The sequence below is a fragment of the Convolutriloba macropyga genome, chromosome 13, assembly GCF_964194025.1.
Source record: "Convolutriloba macropyga chromosome 13, txConMacr16.3, whole genome shotgun sequence".
Taxonomy (NCBI): domain Eukaryota; kingdom Metazoa; phylum Xenacoelomorpha; order Acoela; family Convolutidae; genus Convolutriloba; species Convolutriloba macropyga.
The window spans coordinates 18,616,997-18,624,050 of NC_134480.1; the positions used below are offsets into that span (position 1 = coordinate 18,616,997).

General features: G+C 33.8%; 1 protein-coding gene across 8 annotated transcripts in view; it reads right to left on the reverse strand.

The window, feature by feature from the left end:
* The window catches only part of LOC142352289 (high affinity choline transporter 1-like), a 119,714-nt gene that overhangs the window by 76,263 nt on the left and 36,397 nt on the right, over positions 1 to 7,054 (reverse strand). The window lies entirely within an intron of this gene.

Genomic DNA, 7,054 nt, shown 5'->3' on the forward strand with positions numbered 1-7,054 from the left:
TAAACAAATTTAACCTAAAAGGCGGTTTGACCTAAAATGCGGTTTGACCTAAAAGGCGGTTTGACCTAAAAGGCGGTTTGACCTAAAAGGCGGTTTAACCTAAAAGCGGCATTTCAATTGTCAAAAATTGTTTGTTCTCTTTTAAGTTTTCTCTGCAAGCGTTCTGAAAGTTGACGTCATTTCTTTAAAGCACAATTACGCCATACCAATTCTCCTTTGAACTTAAAATGAGCATTCGTTTATCAAAGTTAGCATCAAAGTGATTATTGTTATTATGACGATTGGGTATATTGGCATTGGGTATTTTGGCATTGGGTATATTGGCATATTGGGTATAATGGCATTGGGTATTTTGGCATTGGGTAGAATGGCATTGGGTATATTGTCATGTAACCGAATTATTCATTTGTCTATACTTTAATATGGTACCGAATTATTATGCATGTTAATGTTGCAGGCAAAGGAGGAGGGATTATTTGTCAACAAAAAAATAATAGGGAGAGGATAAATAGACAACAAAATACCAAACATTACTCGATAAACACAAAACTACTTAATCATGCATAAAACTATTTTTTTAACTATTTTTCTTGTTCTAACTCCCACTTTTTTCCTATTTAAATGTACTTCATGTCTTTTAATTTCCAGATGATCGGTCAATATTATTTATTTGTTGCCATACATCAAAAGTACAAAAGAAATAGAACGTATGGGGAATAATTTTGAAGGTGAAGAATTTGAGATAAAAGTTAGCATTCTTCTGTTTCTTAAGCAAGCTTCAGTCTTTCATGTAAGAGCATTGCTATCAATGAGAACGAAATTAGTTTTAAGTAGTAAAGAGGTGAAGAGAGAAGATAGACTAATTTTGCCCTGTAACCCTTTCCCACTTCCTCTTCCCTTCCTTTGTACTCCAACCCTCTTAACCGAATACACTATACCCCCACCCCGATCTGTACTGATACAGACATCCTTTTTCCTTCTCCGGGTTCACCGATAAAACTCAGGGAATAGAACCCGAGAATTGAAAATATTCTGGGTGCTCTTGATCCCAAAAAATTTATTCCATAGTCAGCTTGCCCTAAGCCTAACCACTTCCCCTCTACCTCTATCTAAAAAAAAGGTTAGGATTTTTTGGACTTTTTAAAAAATAAAGGAGCAGCTTTGGGTGAAACGAAAACACGTTACAATAACACCACAGAGGAAGACCACAGTGAGCGCTTAGCAAACAATACAGAACCCTTTATTGCAATGTTAGTGTTATTTAGTTCAAACGAGGACGAGGGGTGAGAGGTGTGAAAGTACGAAAATGTTCTTCAAGGTTAGCTCGGAATTACGGGATGTTGCGGCGGCAAGGGGGTGGTGGGTCGGATGTTTTGGTGGTGGTGGGTAGATGCTTGATGATGGGTTGATCGATGACTGGGTTTCTGGTTATATGACGTGTTGGGTACTGCTACTGTACTACTAGTACTGTAGGGTACTATTTTGTGGGTTATTAATCAATTTAGGAGCAGCTCTGCCATTAATGGCGTTGTCACTTGGCTTTTCTAACAGGCCTTTAAGAGCCCTAAAGCGACATAGTAAGCCGCCTAGTTGCTATGGGTAGATGGCCGCAGATAGAGAGAGCGAATAGATTAATACACCTCTATATATTGCTGCACATGCATTCATCGCCGCCTACCTACGTGTGTGCGGTGAGGGGGGGGGGGGGGGGGGGGGTAGAGAGGGGGGAGGAGGGGGTTGGTGAAGTAAAATTTTCATAGCTTTTTTCTGGTGCAGGAAATTGGTGCAGAAAGTGGTAAGACAGGCGTGGGTAATAGAACGAGGGTCTGCAAGTATCGATTCAATTTGATTCTCCTTCAAATAATGGTGCCATTATATTCCCACTAATGCTACAGCTATAACTACTCCATAGTTGCATTCAAAATACTTTCTTTTTGTTTTGCTATGACGCATATCAACAGATTCAGTTTTGACCAGCGCTGATTCATTCACTGATCAGTTAATGATCAGTGATACTCTCTTAACGCCTCTCCTCAACACCACCTTCCCGTACTTAACATTACTCAGAGGAATTTAGTACTGAACCAGAAAGTTTTTAACTAACTACGCAGTACTGATTCAGAGTCTGTTCACGTCACATTTTGCTCTGATATTCTCTGATGCAGACTCTGAATCAGACTGATTTTTTTTCTGATTCAAACTCAGACTCCTACTACATTTTCAGCACAATTTTAAAAATAAAAATTGCATTGAAATCCTTGAACCCTAAGCTAACTCAAGCTGGATAACTTAACTAAGAACGACAAAATTTGAGAACTTTTCCGGTTTGATATTTCGATATTGGAATACTAACCGGAACACATAATTGGATCCGAATTAATCTTAGATCAAGGCGGGCGAGATTTAGTTTATCTGTAAAGCAGAGTTCTTGCTGTTTTGGCACGAAGGTAATTCTTGGCTACTCTTGCGGCTACCCCCGATTTATATCAAGATTTGCAGGATTTATTGCTAATAAATCAAGGTCTGCTGAAAAATCACCCATTTAGTCGTTTCAAATTATATTTCTTTTGAAATTTCGAGTAAAACACGGAAAACAAAGTGAAAGACGGTTCAATAATACAAACGGCCTTCTACAAACTATAAACAAGAGCCTACTGACAAGAAACATATGTTTTTCGTTATACGAATAAGAGAAAAGATTATGTAAATATTTTGTTAGAGATAAATTCAATGTTAGAGCAGCTTAGGCTGAGATGCGACTCCGGAGCTTAATCTGATCACACCGTATTGGGTAGTAAACATCATTTGCGATCGAACACGCAATGAGAGGAGGTAACAATTTTTAGAAGGATTCAAAGCTTCGAATTATAATCAACTTCTATAACGATTATCAAGAGATTTATGACGCTTATACTAGCGTTTCATTTCCGATTTTCGTTGTATTTTTGCTATTTCAGATTTTTGCATTATTCATCAGGGGGTAACATATTATTACATTAATAAGTTGTGCAACTGTTGTTATCGCTTAGAAGTTGATTAAAAACAACTTGAATTATACCTCCGATTTAATAGAGTTTTCAATTGATTAAACCGTTGCTTTCTGTAACATTTAGAGCTTGTCTTAAAAACTAGTTTTAAAATGAGCCAACTTAAAACAAATTTTATTTTTCGTGGTTTTGGTTGTTTCCTAAAATTTTTAAATAATAAGGAATGATAAAGAAAAACCTCAAAAAAAGAAAATCGGAGCGAACTCATAAATTTAGTCGAAGTTAACCGTGGATACAAATGCATGTGATTAATATTCGGTAGACAGTGCAACTTTCGGAAAGTTATATCACCAAAACAAAAGATAACTTGAGTTGATTGCTCAATAAACAAGGAGGCTCGCTAATGTGCGTTCGCACATGATGTTCCGACCCCGCTCATCGACGTTTTAATTTATTAGTCAACCAAATGAGGAAGAGAAAGAAAAGAATCAAAAACTCGTCAAACTCTCAGCAAACAATTAAGTGAAAAAAAGCTGGATTAGAGAGCCGATGAGATTTGCCGACAATGAGAGTAATGGACGAGACACAAACAAAAACAAATACTAACAAACATTAATTCAGAACAAAACTCAATGAATTTATTTAAAAAAAACAGAAAACAACAAAATGAAGAAGGAATCCGATCAAACCGATCTAAACAAATCAACCTGTATTTCATAAAAAGTTCATTGTATAACATATAAGACCTCTCAATAATGCTACTTGGTCACAGGCAGACAATAATGAGCAAAAAGGACAAAGTTCAAAAATAAAATTTTCATTTTTTAAAAACAACCAAGTTCAAATTGATTGAAACCACTTCGTATCAACTCGGCTCATTAGGGAGACTAATTTATACGTGAAGCAATTGAAACTTGTCGCTTAATTTTTTGGACGACTGCAGAACTAACAGCGCCAATCGGGCCAACCCATTAGTGTCATAATCTGGAAAGAAAATAGAAAACTCAGTATGAGCGAATATCAAAAATCAAATTTTTTTTTATAAAAATGCGTAGTACCAAAGCCAAAAAACCATTGGTTTTCAAAAAAACTAAAATAAAGATTGGATCATGATTTACTGGAAAGAGGATGCGATCTATCGTTACAGAGACCAAGCTACAAAATTGAAAGAAATAATATAAAAAGGACAAAGCTCAAAAACGAACTAATTTTTTTTAAAGAAATTTGCTCAAAAGTTCCATTAAACCATAAGCTTTGAACTTATGAAAGAGAACAGTTTGCAATTGCTCAGGAATCTAGTTGTGCTTTTTAATATTAATGCCAAATCATAGGACGACAAAAAACAGCAAATACGAATTAGAAATTTTGCAAAAAAATTAACGAAGCCACAGTGTTGAAGCCATATTATATCTATAATACATCGAAAAACCATATATAATTATTAAACTGACAAAAAAGATTAAATGACTTGCTTTAAGCCCTTTCGATTTTAACTGGGTCGTCTAGGTAAAGCGTCTTTGTGGAAAACACAACAAAAAGAAACACAAATACTGACCAGCATCGAAAACACAAATTTCTTATGAAAACACATTTCTAAGCTCAATAGATATCTTTCAAGACATATTTCTGCTATAACACTTCAAATATAATGTTTAGAGCATCAAAAAATTGATGTTTTTCTGTCAATTATAAGAATAGGTTACTTGTTGTCAACAAAGATAACAAAAAATGGTAATAACAAAAATGTTTTTTTTCAGGGAAAATAAATGAAAATCTTTAAAACCGTTAACTATCAACTGAAATCAGAATTGGGTTAAATTAAAAACCGTGGAAGCGTTCAAAGACTTTGATTGTAATATATATACCGAACAACAACAGAAAGAACGACATTAAGAGGCAAAAAAAAACAAAAAAAAATCCTAATAAATTTTGGGAGAGCACGGATGCGCAGCTTTTAAAAATACAGGCTATTCACTGAAGTCTTTAAACAGAATCCTTTGCGCATTTCTTCAATGCCAGTTGGAACTATCTTTAGTGTGGTAAGATGAAAAGAGAACAAACAACAACCCCAGATACATTAAAATATGCAAATATTGGGAAATAAAAAATTATTTTCATAAAATAAATAAAAGTCATTAAAACTTTTAGCTCTATTCCAAAGTCAGTACATAGATTCATTTAAACGTCTGAAAACAATTAGGGCTTTTGATTTACAGGGACATATCGTATGAAAACGAAGAGAACAACAATTACAGGCGAAGACACAAACCCTCGAAAGTTTTGAGAGAACGGCTCTGCTGTCGTTAAAACTATCAGATATTCACTGAAAATAATAAAATTGTTTATTTTGCGCATTTTTTCAATGCTATTTGGAGCTATAATTAAAATGATTAGTTCAAAAGGGAAAAAACAACTAACATTACTTGAGAATAAAGCCATTGTAATGAGTATTTTTTACTTCAATTGGAATGAATTCTGACCTGTTTAATTTGAGACTAAGCTCCACGTGTACAGAAAGAAGATAAAAAATTGACAAATTTCAAAACTTCACTAACATTCTCTTAAAACAAATACATTCAAAGTCATAAGAGGCATAAGATAATAACTCAAAGCTTTGCGTAGGCTCACTTTCAGCTTCTATAAACCCATAAGATTCGTTAATTAATGCAACATGGTCATAGGGCTGCAAAAAGTATTACCAATGAATCTAAAACAAAAGGAAATCACCTAAAATCTACAAAAAAATATAAATTCAAAGACATGAAAACTATGAGCTTTTCTCTGAAGACAAAAAATTGTTTCATGTGGCCTTATTATGTTGTGACTACAATTGATAGTCATTGGTTGGGCCGTGATTTGAAATAATTCATGTCAGTAATCAACATAAAAAGATCAAAACTGCAAAAAAATGAAAAAAACCGCGCCCTAATATAATCCGAATAATTATTGATTGTAAGAATCCATAATGTGTTGACCCCTAGCCCTATTTTTTTCTCCTAGTCCAACAAAAACAATCGATTTGTCAAAATTTATGCAAAATAGATCAATAACTAAATGAAATATTTCAATAAACCACAGACAAATAAGCCACACTTCGTATAATTTTTGGGTTTATTTTTCGAAAAAACGCAAAAAATCGATTCCAGAATACTACTACAAGAAGCAAATGTACAGTTGTCTTCTTAGGAGTTTTCAAAGACTGTGGCAGCAGATGTTAGGCCTTTACTTCCTGCAAATTTAAACGAAGTAGAAAACAAAAGCTAATTCGAAAAATTTAGCAAAAATATTAACCAAAAGCTCAATTAAAACAAGTTGCCGAGCTTTCTCTATCCTTTACTGTAAAGCCAATAACATTGTTCTAAAGAATTTTAACGAATATTAGCAAAATTTTTGAGAATTTGGTCAACAATTACGGAAAATGTGAATAAAAACAACAAAAATCATTCTACTTTTCTCTTGAGTTTAAACCTCGATAACTCCCCGTAGAATACGAAAATCAAAAAACTTTTAATTCCAAATTCTACGCTGGACGAGCTTTCTAATGATACCAGTTTCAACTCTCTAAGTTGAATATATCGATCGGCCAAAATTTTCTGAACAAAAAAAACCCATTTGAGTATATCGTTCCTCCCCCCACATATGGGTCGGAACAAATATGTCTGCATCAAATACCTAGTGATTAAATATTACAGGGAACAAAAAAGACAATTCTGACATAAATGCAAATTAAAACTTCATTTATTAAGTTACTTCTAAAAATCAGAATCAACATACGCAAATAACGAGTGACAAATTTAAGATAAAATTTGATATCATTTGACCAAGAATTGGATTTAATGAATTTTAGATTAAAAAAGTAAAGTTAGTTGCAAATATATTGCTAGATGCAAACAAAAATTTACATGGCTTTTGAGTAAACATTGGTCTGGAATTCATTGCAAACGTGTCTTTTGTTTCTGAAAATTTGCAAACATGGAATAAAAATGAAATCGTTGGCGAAGCAAGCGTCAAAAATCATACAACGCAAGTCATTGAAACCAAATAGCGAACACCAAAAAATTTAATGA